Here is a 17864-nt window from a genome sequence, read left to right as displayed (position 1 = left end):
GCTATGTCAAGCTTAAAGTAAGAGTTTTCTGTCTCATTAAACTGACTAAATCTCTGTGATAATAATGTTCTGCAGCATTAATCTGCTTTATCATTTGCATCAGTGTTGCACTGTTACGTATTTTTTAACATGTTCTTCATAGACTTTTAGCATTTTTTCATCATCATCTCGACTTTTCTGGTGTGGGCGGCACTCACATGGATAATTTTTTGCAGAGTCATACGAATCATATTTTTATGTGCACGTGGATGGAGCCTGAAGATGAGAAAGATGATAAGTATCACTGTGATACTCAGAATGGGGTTTCAGGTTTTGTCACGCTTGCTAACACAAAGGAAGCTTGACTATGTTGAATTTCTTTTGTAGTGTGGGCTACCCTTTAGGTGCACCTGACCTCCACATTAAAAGTCGCGTCTCCCAGTGCTGAAAAGTCTATCGAGGCAGAGGGTCTATCCAAGTTATAAATCACAATAGCTGTCAGAATTTTTAACAGGAATCCTTTGGTTTGTTAGAAAAGCCTAAAAAACCATGTGTTTAAGATACTTTGTCCAAGAAGTGTTGAAACTCTGTTGTTACTGCAGTTAAATACAACTTATAATAAAATGGCTTAAATAAGAATAGAACAGATGGTCTAACAGCTTCACCTCTCATGATTTTGTTGGCTGATTCAGTAAAATATGTTTGCCTAATAAGCCTAATAAGTGCTGACTAAGATTTGTGTCGGCAATCCACATTTTTAATGTGTCTAACACAGCACTGCAGTTTTGACTTAGCTCTCATTACATCAGAGTTTGTCTGGAGCTGATCCGCACTAATCCACCGCTTTGATGTGATGTACATGTAGCTCCACTTGCATTATCATTACACACTGTAACCTCTTCTCTCTTTCTCTCTGTCTGTCTGTCTCTCTAATGTTAGGAAACAAACTAGAAACACTTCTAAATTTGCCAACACTCACTGACAAGCTGTTAGGAAAGTTTGCTAGAGTGCTTAAATGTGTTTTAGTTACTCTGATAAAAGAATGAAAGTCTCAGCTTTGTTGATCAGGCACTTAGTTAATGTTAAGTACAAGACAAAATGCTTCTGTTCTTTTAAGAGCCTTACTACATTTGTACTGAGGATGCAGAGCAGACGTGATTGTAGATAATGTTATCTGTAATGAAATTAATTTGGTCAAGTGCATCCTCTTTGCTTTAATTGTCCTTGAGATGTGTTTGGGACTTGATTGGAGTCCAGCTGAGAGGTCTGTGAAATGAGCCACAGGAGGAGAGGCCCAAACATAAGACACCGGGAGGCAGGGTAAATCCAAAGAGTCAAACTTTAACTCCAGGCAGCAGTCATACACCGGTGGTCGCTGAGTTTTGGCAAAGTCAAGGAAATAGTTGAAAAAGTTGGACATTAAATTAACTTGGAACATGATTTGACCTCTGGATCCAGCCACATTTCCAGCTCAGGTCCAACTGGCAGAAAGAAAAAAAGGAGACGCAGCATTTCACACACCCTGGATAGAACTTTATGGGAAGTTGAAAGCATACAGTGCCAGTATTTTAACACTGAATAAGCACTTGATGGCTTTTTATGCACGACTGAAAAAAAAAAAGCTCCAAAGTTAAAGTTATAGTTTTAGCCACGTCAACACAACTTGTCAGCTCAATGTTATTCCACAATGTTTTATGGACAACCTTGTTAATGATTCCAGTTGTGTTCAAGAACTGTTTTATATTACCTTTTTGCTAATAACAGACTTAAATCAGCAAATGGACAAGAAAAACAACAGTCTCTTCGAATATCAAACAGCTGACCTCTGGGGCAGAGGTGTGGTCCCTGGCTGATGTTTTGTGTTTGGGTCGAGCATTATTGCCAGTTTCCACTTTGGTTTTAATTAGGTGTGAACAATCTTTATCACTGTAGAATGATGGACTTTTCAAACAGTTTTGTTTCAGCTGCATTTAAATAAAGCACCAAATCCGCACTTAAGCTTAAATTTCAAAACTTACATTTTAACTACTGATTTTATCTACTGTTCTGATTTTATCTGTTTTGATTTTTGATTTTATATACTGTTTTGTTTGTTTGTTTGTTTGTTAGTTAGTTTGTTTGCTTGTTTTAATCAATTTTAAATCATGCTTTTTATTTGTTTTTGTTTCTAATGTCTCTGTAAAGCACTTTGAATCACCTTGTTGTTGAATTGTGCTATACAAATAAACTTGCCTTGCCTTGGAAAATTGCCTTACAATCATTCCCTCTAACTAAGATCTAAGGTCACTCCTGATGCTTTTCCTCCTTTGCTGTGTGTTAACAGACACCTGAATGCTCCAGATCTGAAAAAACCTCTGCTTTTATATAGGTGGTCACATTTGCTGATGTTTAGTTAATCAAATGGATGAGACTATTAGCATATAGCTGCTCCTTACCCTGTTATTCAAACACCGCCTAGAAGTAATCAATGTATGTTTGATACAAAAAACCCTCCTACACATTTGTTTACTATACACATTGAAGGACAAATCCTTATCTTTTGATGCCATCAAAGTCTTTTATGTCTTTAAGCGCTCTCCGTAGTTTAACTAATTACTGTGTGTCATCTGGATTCATTCTGATTCTGATAGATAGATAAAGCTGGGTGTCATCTGCATAGGAGTGAAAATGTATGCTATGCGTTCAAATTACACTGCTTATGCATATACACACATACATGTATTACATAATCAGAATTGGCCCTAGCATGGAACCCAGTGGAACTCCGTATTCAACCTTTATCTATGAAGAGGACTCTCCATTTAAATGAATCAATTAGAGTCTTTTAGATAGATGTGACTCAAAGCAGCGCAGTACCTTTAATGTTCTAATCCTCTAATAAACTCTCTAATTACTCTAATAAATATTATGGTCAACAGTATCAAACGCTGCACTGAGGTCTAGCAGGACAAGCACAGAGATAAATCAACTGTCACAGGCCATAAGAAGATCATTTGTAGCCTTCATTAAAGCTGCATCTGTACTGTGATGAGCTCTGAAATCTGATGAAGTTAGCTGCTTTACAAGTCTGTCAAGAATTTTTGAGATAAAAGGAAGGTTGGTCTATAATTAGCTAAGAAGTCTGGGTCTTTTTAACTAATGGTTTAATTAACACCAACTTGAAGGCCTATGGTGTTTAGCCCATCAATAGAGACAGATTCATCATATTTAAGATTGACGCATTAATTAATGGTAGGCCTTCTTCTTGTGAAAATGGGGTCTATTAAACACATTGATAGTTTCTTAACAGTAGTTTTATTCAATAGCAGCTTTAGTCTGTGGTGTGATGCATACCAGAGAAGATCTCAAATTAATTTTTTTTGGGTAAAAGAGAGAAAACTAGAAAAAAATTACAGCCTGCAACACTTATAAGCTTTCCTTGGCATTATGACTGACATCTTTGTGATGTAATTGACTTTACAGTTGCAAGAAAGGAGATTTTACTAAAACTGATTTCAATACAATATGATCCAACCTAGAAATTGTTCTCTTTAGTTGGATCAGTTACTATCCCTGCTAAATCTAAAAGAAACCAATAAATGTTATTTATGAATTAAGGTGTTGTTATTTTGAATCAATCCCACATCTCTCACATATGAAGTAAGATGATGAGCACAATCTAGAGTTGAAAAAATGGCTTTTGGTAATGCTCTTAATTAAAACGATTGAAAAGACAGTGAATGGAGGAAATGTTTATTGCAACAAAATTAATGCCTTCCTTCCTTGATGCTGTCATTGGTCGCATCCATGATCACCCATTCATTCATCACTCTGTGTTTCCTGGGTAGTTTATATGCAGAGGAGAGTAGATTGGCAAAATTAAACAGCACTTTTCAACACTACTCAGGCATTTTTCTCAGAACCATTAATCAGAGAAGTGATAAATGACAAAACAGTGACTAAATAAATTAAAACCAACACGCATAATTTCTGATAAATATTCATCACTAATGGCATATTTTCTCAAAATACTACATAAAAAACACCTTTTCACTTTTCCAGTTTATAATTTCACAGTTTATAATTGTATACAATGTGATACAGTTTACATCAGCTGTGTATTACTAATCACAGGGCATTGTGCGATGCTTTAAGTTCACCATAGGCTGTAACTGTTTGCGAAATATATTCTGACAGCATTTCTGAAACATTTTGGTTTTCTTTAGAGGGGTTGAGAGATGAAAAAAGGAATCACACACTAACACAAAATAAACTCAGGAAGTGATGCCACAGAAACAAAACACTCTCTCCACTGTAAATACTCCCCTGTTTCCATTTGCCACATCCTTGACACCTCCACTCATGTCTTAGTCCCTCCCACCAGAGACGCAAGCAGAGGAGGTGAGGAAAAGACACGAGGAAAGAGAGGAGTCATGTCTTATTTTGAAAATGATGACTGAGACAGCTGCAATATCAGCTGTTTTGTGATAGCCCAAATACAGCTGGGCTTTATGATCACAGCTTTAACAGTGCTTGTGACATAAAAAAATTATATTTGGAATCACAACATAGTGAAATGTGACACTGAAAGCCCCTACCATGGTTTGTACACTGCTCAAAAAAATGAAAGGAACACTTTTTAATCAGAGCATCACATCAGTTAAACCTCTGGGTTATTGATCTGATCAGTTAAGAGGCAGAGGGGGTTGTTAATCAGTTTCAACTGCTTTGGTGTTAATGAAATTAACAACAGGTGCAACCCCCAAAACAGGTTTTACAGGTGGAGGACACTGATATTTTTTCCCCTCATAATCTGACAGGTTTTTTTTTTTTTTCACTAGTTTTGCATTTGGCGAGGCTCAGTGTCGCTACTGGTAGCATGAGGCGATACCTGGACCCTGCAGAGGTTGTACAGGTAGACCAACTCCTCCAGGATGGCACGTCAATACGTTCCTCCTTTTGTGTCCACAGGCTACTAACACAGTCGTTGAGTTTAGCAGCTTAACATTAGCATGATGTCAGGCTACAGTTATTTCCACAGTAGCTTCAAACGTCCATGTGAAGGTGCTAGCGGGCAACAATTCATTGCTTCAATTTCAGCCAGCAACAGCCTGCCCAACCTCCACCACATTCGTATAAAGCAACGTGTAAAGCCAAATGTAAAAGATTACAGTCTGACAGTTTGACACACTGTTTTTTTCTATATTCTCTTGATTTGAACAGACAAATATTCACCCACATATGTATGTGTGTGTGTGTGTGTGTGTGTGTGTGTGTCAGACTCAGCAGCACGGTGGGTTCATTAAACATAAATTTGAAAATTTGCTGATCTGTCTATGACTATTTGATACATGTGAGCTGCTGTTTATTTAAAGATGGTTCTGAAAACTAAAGCTGTACAGAAACTGAAAGGATGAAATGACGGACATTTGCTGAGATAATCCTAAATTTTAAGGATTTAAAAAAAAAATAGTCCCCTGAAAGCTACACTTTTATAACAAGTTACATTAAAGTCATTTATAATATCAATAAAACAATACTAACTATATTATTTGCAAGCTGTTTCGTATCCCTCTTTATTACAGGGATTTGTTACAAGGGCAGGAATAGCTCAGTTGGTAGAGTGGTCCCCCTATGGAAGGACGGGGGTTCGAATCCACTGAATGGCTACCCTAAGCAAGGTACCCTCCTGCTCCCGGGCGCTGGATTGGCTGCCCACTGCTTCATTAGAGTGAATGGGTTAAATGCAGCGAGTAATTTCCCTACGGGGATAAATAAAGTATACATTATTATTATTACCTTCAATATGGAAATTATGCATTTATTTTGGTTTGGACAGATTCATATAAAACTTGCTTGGCTTAGCACAAATTAGAAGTGATCAACTTTTGGAGTCAAAGAACTTTTGGAAGGATTTTATAACATTGTGGATACCACAAATATATATGCATTTTCTGAACTATAGAGGTGTTTCACATCTTACCGGGGTGCTTTGTCATGGTAACTTGTGCTGTGAACCTAATCATCTCTAGATTAGAATTCAACACTTGCTGACCAGCTTTTCCGGAAAAAAATGTCACCATTCCTGAAAGATCTATTTGTCCGCCGTGTGCTGAACAAGCACAAGGTGGGTCGAAAGTCTTTTTCAGTCGACTCTAATGTATGTTTGTTTCCCTGATGAGCATCAGTAAGAAATACAAATTCTTAGACACAACTTTATTCCATCCATCCATCTTTCACTTATCCAGTTCAGTGCTGCGTCTGACTTGAGTCTATCCCAGCTACCATAGGGTGAGAGACAGGGTACATCCTGGAAGTGTCACATTCACACCTATGGTCAATTTAAAATCGTCAATTAACCTTACCCCATGTGCCACCTCCAACAATTGTATTACTTTATTTCTTAATTCAAAGACTTTTACAGCTATTTTGTTGTTCTATAAACAATAATATATGATCCTAAAAGAGATTAAAGCACATATTTATAGCCTACGTGTGGCTGAGGCTGAAGCTGAAAGAAAAAAAACTAAAGCTGTCTTTTAAGCATTTATTTAATGAAACACAAATGATATTCCATCAGATCCCCCCATGTCTTAATGACAGAGTTGTTATATATTGATAAGTCTGTTAATTTACACAGCTGGTACTTCTGCTGGTTTCCCTCCTTGCTTCAAGTAGGTTAGATTTTACTATTAATTTATTATTTCACACATACACATTCACTTTTCCCACAATATAGCTTTTATCTTCCTTTGGAAAATCAGCCCCACACTTAATTGTCCATAATGGTGATTGGTCAGATGCTGCTTTAATGTACATGTGCAGGTGAAACCCTGGGTTACCTTAGTGAGTTAGCTTAATGTTTTATCCTTATTGCCCATGTTAGGGTATGTGAGATAACAGAAAGAGATCCTGGGTATGCTGACTTCATAGCCTTAAGGAACATGACCAAACTTTAAACTGAATCATGACACAAATTATTCAGTAATAAAAATACTTATTCCACAATTTATGTTATTACCAATGGTGGTATGAAAATATGTAACCAGATAATTGGCTATCACATTGAGCATGGCTGCTCAGTGTCTCCTTCCTGTTCAATCATATTTATCAACATGAATCAGACTTAGCTGTTTGGTCTGAAAACAATTGTTTTAGCGCTACCACAGGACATTTCATTTATAGTAATAATATTTGAATAAAAATATCATTAAAATAAAAAGAACGCCTTATTTTATTGAAAGACAAACTTCTTTGTTATTACTGCTACACATAAAATAGCTTTAAAGCCAGCACTGACCTCAGTAAACACCTTGAAATATTCACTTGACTGTGCTTTGAATGTTGTCATGGCTGACGTGGGCTGTGGATTGTGTGTTGCTTTGAATGCTGCTGCCAAGGGGAATAGTTACCCCTGTGCTCTCAAAATGAGGGTACACGGTGCATTAAAATCAAATTAAGTAGTTTTTTCAGCATCCAGGGTTATCTCACGTGACCAATTTTTAAACCTTACCAAGAAGTTTTTGTGTATAAACTGAAGTCAAACCGAAAGACAAAAACTAATGTACCTATCGGACACAAACATCAATGTGCTGGTTCACAGTCCACTAAGATAGATTTCGATCCGCTCCTCACGTGTTAACCTCTTCGACATGTCAATGGCTGTGAACAAAGAGAAACTTGTAAATAACTCATGAAAGAATAAAGTTACGTTGAAACCACACACACCATTGTTTTTCTTGTGACATTACCAATAAGTTTGATGTGTCACATGGCCCTCTTCCTATTGAAAAAACAAAAGTTGTATCCAAGATGGCCGACTTCTAAATGGCCACCATGGTCACCACCCATCTTGAGGAGTTTGCCCCCTCACATATACTAATGTGCCACAAACAGGACTTTAATATCACCAACCATTCCCATTTTATTACGGTGTATCCATATAAATGGCCCACCCTGTACATTCACCAATAAATTGTGTTAAAACGCTTCCTTGCCTCCGCTCTGGGTTTCTGTGCTTGGGTTCTGTTCAAGTTGCTGGCCTCCGCCCAGTGTGACACTAGATGTAACGGAACTCAAATCTCCCAAACATCACCCAGGTGAGGCTAGTATAAGTAAACTCCAAAAAAAGTGCTTAATCGCAGGTAATTTATGATTTAACAAATAGAGGCAGTTACTTTTCATGTAGGGCCAGGTAAAACAATCTGTGAGTTAAGAACCGTTTTAAGCAAAACCGACACTTTCACCACAGCCAAATTCATGAGGATACATCTTCCCAGGGCCATGTATATCCAGTCTATAGCTCATTATGATCTAGCCTGTAGTTCTTGAGATAGCTCTGACTTAGTGATCCTTTCTGCTATGCCTTTAGCAGCGCAAAAGATAACGTGTGGAGCAATACGAAATGGAAAAAAGAACTCCTCCTGCGTGACTGCAGTCTCATGAACAGTAGAAATTTAACTATAGTTTATCATTTGGACTGTAAAGGTCACAGTGAGATTTTGGAAATCTCAGTACAGAATGGCGCTCTACATTCTCTTCGACACATGGAGATGCTGAACAATAATCTCTAATTATCCCACCAAAAATAAAAGTCATGCTGCATAATTTAACAGGAAACTCGTGGGCAGAACCAGCACATTGTTTCTGCGAGTCTGTGTTAGGGAGTCGGTGCTGGTACACCGAGAACAACTTCCCCACATGAAAGTGTACATGCAAGTATCTGCAGTGTTTGTATTGATCTGCCCTTAAGGGTCGGTTTGCACCCTGCTGTTAGAGTGAATTTCAGGTGTGGTAGTTTGGCAGGAAAAGGATCTCTGTTTTGGAAACTGTGGAAATCACAACGTTCCAGGTCTGCCATAAAAATTCTCTTTGATCATCTCCTCGTTATGTTGCACTTCTCTTTCTCCCTGTTCACAAACACATCATGCACACTCCACTCTGTATCTCTTGTTCTCATCGTCCTCCTTCACCTCCTGTACACCCCATCTTTTCTCATTCTGCCACTATTTTATAGCTTTTTATAAATTTTTGCCCCCCACTCCCTCCTCTCCCTCTCTGATTAAGCTTGCTGGTGCATTAATAAAGTGCAGCTCCCCCTCCCGCCCTCCTCCAGTGGGATTAGGCAGAGCACTAATTCCATCTCCGGTCCTGGCCGCTTTGAAGTCGACTGCCAGGGAAACTGGCAGCTTCTTCAATTGGCCATTTGCATAATCCCACCACTGCACTCGTACATGCTTATCAGAGTGGAGGATGAGCTAATATGCTGGATGGAGCTGCACATCGGCATTATAATAATCCAGTCGTTTCTAGTAGCCCGGCGTTCTTCATCACTAGGACTATCAGGAATAAATGGATCGCTGTCGTTATCGCCATTATGATGTCATCATTGTTACAGCTCATCTTCCTCATCACTCTTGGTTAATTCTGCAGTCCTTATCATAATAAGTAATTAGCATGCACAAATGCTAATTTTTGCTCACTGGCAGCAGCAGCTGATTGTATTTGCGTTGCATTATCTGCTCAAGCAGCACAGTGCAAAGTGCCTGTGTGCTCTCACACAACACAGCAGAACTGATGTGTGAAAACAGAGCCGCTGTAAATGTCCCAATAATGATCCCAGGAAGCCTCCCCGTGAGAAGAAAGATGAAACGGGAAGAAATGAAAACACTGTGGTTCCATAAAAGGCGATTGCCTCGATGTAATCCATGAGGCAGCAACTACTGGTCTGAACCCATGACGGAAACTTCGGGACACCAAGCATATCCTATTAGTTTTTCATATGCAGCATATGGTCACTAAAGTCCTCCTCACATGAGACTATTCTTAACTGATGTGATTTTTTTAAAATAAGTGAAGCGGATGGTCTGTGGAAAAAAGTGACTGCTACCAAATTACCAAGCGAATCAGCACCTTCTTCTGATTCTAACAGACAACAAATAATATATCACATACACAGATGAGGCATAACATTATGATCCCCTGCCCAAGATTGTCGTGGTCCCTCTTTTGCTGTCAAAATAGCCCGGACCCATAGAGGCATGCATTCCACTACACCCCTGAAGGTGTGCTGTGGTAAGTTAGAGGTGGGGCCTCCATGGACTTGACTTGTTTGTGAATCACATCCCAGAGATGCTCAACTGGATTGAGATCTGAGGAATTTGGAGGCCAAGTGAACACTTCAAACTTGTTGTTGTGCTCGTCAAACCATTCTTGAACCTAGTTTGTGGCAAGGCATATTATCCTCCTGAAACAGGTCACAGTCATCAGTTTCTACGAAAAGGTGAACATGGTCTGCAGGACCCAACGTTACCCGGCAGAACATTGCCAAAAGCATTGCACTACCTCTGCTGGTTTAACTTCTTCCTATAATCTAAGGAGCTTGGAAAGAAAACCATCTGGACTTCTTTATGTTTCCTTCAAGACATTTCACCTCTCATTTGAGAAACTTCTTCAGTTCTAAGAGCAATTGGTGGAGAGTCCCAGATTTAAAGCCCTATGGGAGTGTCCCCAAGAGGGTCATGGACCCCCTATTGATCCTCTACCTGATCACACCAGCCAAGACATTTCACAGACATATTCTTCCCATAATGCATCCTGTTGCCAGGTGTTTGACCATCCATGGGCATCCTGACTGGTCTGCAGTTGTGTAACCCCATACAAAACAACCCCGCTCCAAACTTTTTCAAGAATTTGAGGTACAGAAAGGCCGGCTTTCACTCTCCATGTGCATCAGTGAGACTTTAGTGCCCATGACCCTGTTTTTGTGGTTAATTTAGTGTGTTTCTCATCATAAATAGACACAGCATTCAAGTCTGAAAGTGTAGCCACCATGGAAGCACCTTAATCCTGCATTCTTTTTAATAGCCACTAGGGGCCATATCCCCTGGCTGCAAAAACTACTTCCAGCTGTATAGAAGTCTATGAGGAAACAGCCATTGGCTCCTTTGCTCTGTGGTCTCTGGAAACAGTTTTTTTGGAAGACTTTATGGGCTCAGTCCCTAGATTTAGGACATATTGAATAAAACATTAAGTGCATTTCATAAATCATGACCATCATTAGAGTTGAAAGCTAACTTTGGAGGATTTCTTTGAGGAAATATAGTCTATACCAGCTAAAACCCAATACATGTTGAAAAGACTACTTCATGCTCTGATGGCATTATTAATGTATATTCATGAGACTTGTGTAGTTGCCAGGTTTTAAATCTTCTCACAGAAAAATGCTCCTCGCGTTCAACTGTGAAGAGAAGTTATAATGCATAGAAAGATAAGGGCAAAATTCGACAGCAGCAACTTGTTTAGATATGTTTTTTTGGATCGCATTATTGACTGAAGACTGCAGGAGAAGGGTGCCATCTGTAGCACTAGGGATGGGTATCGAAAACCGGTTCTTGTTGAGAACCGGTTCCCACTGTTTCAATTCCTTGGAATTGTTTGACATTTTTACAAACGATTCCCTTATCGATTCCAGTCGCCCCGAATGACGTCACCACATTGCGGAGTGTAATTTACCTGGCAGGAAACACGGCGCGTAAGCGGCTCAAACGGTCAAAAGTTTGGTTATACTTTACGAGAACGGATGACAACTGGGCAGCTTGCAATACTTGCAAAGTAGACATTTCATTTAAGGGAGGAAACACTACGAATATGCAAAAGCATTTGCTCACAAAACACGCGATGACCTTAAATGAATGTCGTGTTTTTAATTCCGCTCCGGACTCATGAATCTCAACCCAGCAGCAGCGGTAACGTTTGCACGTCCTCTCCCGTTAATGCGGCAGGTAAATAATCAACTAACAGTGCATATTATGTTAGCGCGATCTGCCTTATTACAAAACCTGCCATTACTGTGCATTTAGGCGACCATGATGAGAGAGACAGAGAGTCTGGCTGGCTCAGATGCTGGCAATTGTCGCTGCAGTCTACCGGTAGCGTCTCCTTTCAGGCCAGGATAGACGAATGTCACCGAGCAGTGACTAAGTTTGTGGTAAAAGGCTTTCACCCATTTGCCACAGCAGATGCCCCCAATTTTCGGTAAGTGAATGTGTTTAGTTGTAGGCAGGGACATTACTGGATATTCTTGTGTAATTGCTACAGAATAATTTATGTTATAATTTGTTATTGCTACAGAAGAATATTTATTTTATTATTTTACATTTACAATTTTTTTTCCTGGGGACCCTGTGACACCCATTGAAGAGCCGTAGGCTGGATCTCTTAAGATCTCACTGTTGGGTTTGTAAGGCCATGTTACTCCTAAATTTCCTATCTTGTTCAAAGAGAAGATATAAAACAAAGCTCTAAGCTAATCGACCTTAGTGTTCTCCTTTTTTAAAAAGAATCGATAAGAAAAATCGATAAAGAATCGAATCGTTAAACAGAATCGAAAATGGAATCGGAATCGTGAAAATCTTATCAATATCCATCCCTATGTAGCACTGTAACTAAGAAGAGAAGGCTTTAGTGTGAAGGTGTAAAATACTGTCATCTTACCATCCAGCAAACAATGACTCCATCAAACCAGGAGGAAAGCAAGGTGAAGGTTTGCAGAAACCACCACAGCCGCCGCAGAGCAAACATGATGATATCTGAGTTATCAATACAGTCACAGTGGACATAACCTTCTCTGATTGTTCGCCTTTGACATGTACTATGGTCAACAAATATTTTTCATCTTTTATCTCTTACAGCTAAGCATCTCGCTGTCACATGACAAATAAAGACATAGGCAGGCACAAAATACAGTGGTAACTTTTGTGAGTCTCTGTGGTTCCCTGTAGAAAAAAGAAAACTCAAAGCTTTCACTCAGAATCATGAATATCAGGAGAATCATAAAAAAAAGATAACAGAAAAACAAGCATCTTCTGACTGGCATGACTGATTATTTCTGATAATGCTTCATCAGGTCAAAGGTTCATTTTATTTTTTATATTATTAATGTTCTATTTCCTCTTTCACCTCTCACCCCTACCTGATCATGGCAGATGGCCGCCCCTCCCTAAGACTGGTTCTCTTGGAAGTTTCTTCCTTTTAAAAAGGAGTTTTTCCTCCCCACTGTCGCCAAGTGCTTGCTCAAAGGGGGTCGTCTGATTGTTGGAGTTTTCTCTGTATTATTGTAGGAACTTGAGACAACTGTTGTTGTGATTTGAAGGTATGTAAGTAAAACTGAATTGAACTGACTTTTTGTTTTGTTTCTTTTTTGATATTTAGTTGTATCTTGCATTTTAGTTTCTTTTCCTTCCTGTCTTTTTTTTTATTTTATTTTTTTACCTCATGTGCATAAATAGTCCAGTCTCCCTCTGTCTTTTGTCTTAATGTCCCTTGAACTTCCTTGTTTACCTCCCTGCCTGCTCAAGTTTTACTTTCACATGTAGGCACTTGTTTGTGATGGATCTTCTAGCTGCCATAGTAAGAGCCTTGCGTTCTGTTATCCCATCTGCCTGAATGTCTGCATTTGAGTTCTCATTCTAAAACTCATGACATAGGATAAAATAATATAGTTATTTAGTTTGAAAAACTCTGCATCTGAAGTTTTTGTGCTTTGTGGAGCTTCTGTGATTTATAATGCATAGAATTTGACACTTTTGGAATTTCTATTATTTTTAAAATATATCTCAACCTTTTCATTACTAGTTGGGTAGGTGCACAGTTCATTAAATATGAACTTTTACTAACTTATAATTAAAGAAGGGTCGATTATAAACCCTTAAATGTCAGGCTTCAAACTGCTCTGAATGTACTCTCAATCTCTATGTGCTTCAAGTACTTGACAGGATAGTGAGACTTTTAAAAACTTTTTCCCCCCGTTTAAAAATCCATCAAGTCTATTAGAACATTAGGTAAAATACCTATAGAGGGCTCTGATCAGAGGGCTTGCAGAATATAAAGCTTGAAACCGAGGGACATCACAATAATGAGATAAGGGGCAAAGGGATGATGAGGTCCAAAGCTAACGCTATAATTTCAAAATCAAAAGCTTTTCAGACCCTCCCGAGGCAACCTCGGCAGACACTTTTCCATGCTGGAAAATGTAATTGATGCGGTAGATTTTAATTTGGACTTTGACAAAAGAGCTTTAAATAAAACAGGGAGCAGTTGGCTGGTCAGGCCGCATTAACATTCAGGACACTGAGAAGGAACTCAAGTAAAGATGCAAGAAGAGGCAGGTAAAGGTAACAGAAATGAGTGAAATGAAGAGTTAATTGCTGATATAAACAGGGTGAAATTAGCAGATCGGTGTTTATATATAAAGTATGCTACAGAAAAGTTGTTTTAATTACTGGCATAAAAACTGTAAAGCAGCCAAGAATCATCATTAGAGGACAAATGCTAAATGAGAACTGTAAACTAAAGCTGGGCATACACTGCGATTTTTTCAGTCACGTTATTCAGCTTCTGCTCAAACTGCACGATTGACTCGCAGGGGTTATAAGTTCGTAGGTCACGATGCAGGGTCTCACACTATACGGCCCGATGCTCTGATGTCACCCGAGTGCTCACACTGTGCGTCCATAACATGAAGGTTATAACAGAAATTCTGTCGCTCGCTCTCCCTCTCTGTCTTTCACTCACACAGACACGCACACCACCACCATCAACTTTGCTAAATTGATAATGAAAAACATTGATCAGGCAGCTGTGATTGAGCAGCAATGTAGATCCAACTATTTTCACGGTTGTTGTGGTCGTGATAATTTTGTGAGGCCACATCGAAAAGGCTCGGATGAGCTTTCCAAAGTTGTACAAGTTGTGCCTCCATCGCTTGTCTCCAGATCACACGCTGCACTGCCGCGCTACTCCGTCTTTTTTATGTGTTTGCACGTGTGCAGTGTGAGAAGCTGCAGTGACACCCTCACGACCAAGCGATTGATGATCGGGAGCTGGTTGATGCACAACACACGATGAAGGCCAAACTCGGGCCGATCACCAAAACGGTCGCACGACTGAAAAATTGGCTCAAAATGGGCCAAAAATAAATAAATAAATAAATAAATAAACAAAAAAAAATCGCACAGTAAGCCCAGCTTAAGTATAGGGAACTTGCTCTCTGTCCCAGAGTGAGACAAGATCCTCAGAACCGAAGAGCCGAAGTCTTTTATGTTGACCTTATATGTGCAGAACACAGATGTAGGGCTGGACTCACTGGAGCTTTAATAATAAAGCTCCAAGAATACACAGAACCTAAACTGGCAGATATCACAGCATATTGACTGGAACCACTGAACAGCAAGCCCACACATTGAGGGAGATCGCAACAACAGACAAGGGGAGACACAGACAATATATACACAAGAGGGAAGGAGAGCAGAGAGGAAACATCTGGGGAACACAACTGAGCATAGTCTGACTGATGAGACAGGGGAAGCAGAACATAACATAACTCACAGAGAAAAAGAGACTATCACATTAAAACAGGAAACAGAGAAACACACGCTGAGGCTCAGACCGCCACAGCCATACGCTTGTTTCCTCTGTTCTCTTCGTTTTTGGGATGTTTTTTCAGCTGTGCAAGTCCATTTCTAGTTTGCATCACACTTTCAAATTTCACTACTTTCCTGCTAGTAGGTGGCAAGTGCTTCCAGACAGGTTAGCATCTTGATGACTGGGGTAATCTGCTGTTGATCAAAGCAATTGTAAGAAGGCTTTTGGTGTGTCACCCTCTTTGCGACTGAAACCTCCAGCAACCACTTGCCAACCAGTCAAGGAATAGACATTTTCCCTGGGAACTGGAGGCTGCCAGGATCCATCCATTTACAGGTAACCAGTCTAAGATAAATAAATAAAAGTGAGCTTTTAACAGTTTGTGATCTAAAATGCATGTCATAAGACAGAGGAGTTACAAAGTGTTTGAAAATAATTCATCTTCCCCTGCATTTACTGAGAAACTGCAACTTGCACGATTTGCAAAGCTGTCCAGAAGGCTGCGCTTATGCATTTTGCTTTATTTTGTAAATCATTTCTTGTATTATTGTCATGGTCCTGGGTCATAGTTTTCTTGTGTTGTTGTATTTTGTTCTTTATTTATTCCATGGTTCCTAGGTTGTTCGGTTTAGTTTATTCGATTTCCCCTCGTGTCTTTAACCCATGTGTCCCCCTCCATGTATCTGAGTTCCCAAGCCTCGTTTCTCCTCGTGTTTTATTCCATGTTTTCCCCAGCCCGTTATGTCTTTGCTCTCCCCGTGTTCTCTCTCCCCCTCCTGTGTACTTCCTGTTTTACTTTGTCAGTTTCCCGTCAGTATACGCCATGTTGTTTGCTCCTGCCCTGTGTCGTTATGATTATCAGTGTCAGCTGTGTTCCCCGTGTGTTCCCACATCCCTCGTTATCCTTCTGAGTATTTATGTCTGCGTCTCCCTCAGTTCATTGACGCGTCTTCCGTCAAGCTGTGTGACTTTCCTTGTGCCTCCCTGTCAGTTTTGTTTTCCCAGTTAGCTTTGTACTGTTTTTGTATCGCCTTGTTTCCCGTTCTGTTAATAAAGCTATGTTTTGAGTCAAGTCCCCGTTCTCAAATATCTGAACTGGCGGTATTACTGATTAAGGCAGGTGTTTAGTAATGTGGCTCAACTGACGTACAGTTACAGACACACTTACAGCACTGATCCTGCGATATTAAATTTACATTAATGTGATTCACCCTTGTGTTATGCAGGGATTTCACTGAAATTCAATACTTCTGTCACAAATTTCGACACTTAGGTGCTGATGTAGCTCAACTTCTTTTCTTTTTAAAGAAATTGGCAAAACATTGAGCAGTCCTACTTTAAAAGTGTGTGTTTAGCTTATTCTGTTACAATGAATATTAATGAACAGGACTGCACTTATACTGCGAGTAAGGAAAAATGCAACTCCAAATTAACACCGCCTGAGGGAGGTAAAGGAGGGAAAAATAAAAGCGATCAAAACCTTTTGTTTTGCTGTTAACACTAAATGCCTATAAATGAATTTTAATTTGTTGTAGCAACCTGACTAAAACTTTTTTGACATGCAAAAAGGAGGAGAATAACTGACAGGCCCCATATTGACTGAATAAATGAAACAAGAGGATCTTTTTTCTGCTTAATCCTTTGATCAAACACACATTTGTGTAGCTCAGTGGTGTAGTGTAAAAAAAGTGCTGTACCTGCAGTCAAGCTCTCAATGTAATAACTCAGTTGCGAGGAGGAGCTGTCGGCATCCTGACATCATGTCCAGGTCTCACAAAGCTCCCCACCCTTCTGACTGATGAAACTGAAGAAAAAAAAAAAAACAAAAAACCATCCTTCCCTCCTTAATCGGGACACAAATTACTGGTAATGCAGGGAAAGAGGTAAGTGCTCATTGTGTAAGGTTTGAAGGGAGTTGATTCTGAAGTAATTAGCGTTTGATTGTCTCCAGGCTGCACTTTAACTGTCAGGCAGGTGGTGAGAGAGAGGGAAGTCGGAACAAAAGGAAATCTTCTGGCTGAAGACGATGGAGGTGCCTGTTACTTAAAAAAAGAAAACAGGTTTGTGACCAGAAGCTGTCTAGCTGTCAAAATATTTAGTCGTGTGAATGATGTTCAAGCCTTGAGCTGGTGAATCAGACTGGAGCAAACAGAGCAGGATGGTACACAAGAGGATCAAGCGCACAGAGGAAATCTTTATAAAACACCTGGAGATGGCCTCAGTGTTACAGTACTGGGGTATAAGTACTGTGGCTTGATGATTAGATGACTGAGACCAGCAACACCCAGGAGTCCACATTAACCAAGATCACAAATCTCCCCAAACCTCGATACACCCTGTTGTGAAAAAGCTTGAACTTAAGTTGCTGGTTCATCAGGCAGGAGACCATGGTTTGTGCTTTAATTTCTTTCAATCCTAGCAGGAAGTGCAAGTAAGGCATTAAAAACTGCTTCACAACAGTGACACCACACCTTCTGAAAATG

Source organism: Perissodus microlepis, chromosome 10, assembly GCF_051167445.1.
Source record: "Perissodus microlepis isolate ML-2025 ecotype Zambia chromosome 10, ASM5116744v1, whole genome shotgun sequence".
In the NCBI taxonomy this organism is placed as follows: domain Eukaryota; kingdom Metazoa; phylum Chordata; class Actinopteri; order Cichliformes; family Cichlidae; genus Perissodus; species Perissodus microlepis.
Note: the sequence above shows the minus strand (reverse complement) of the source record.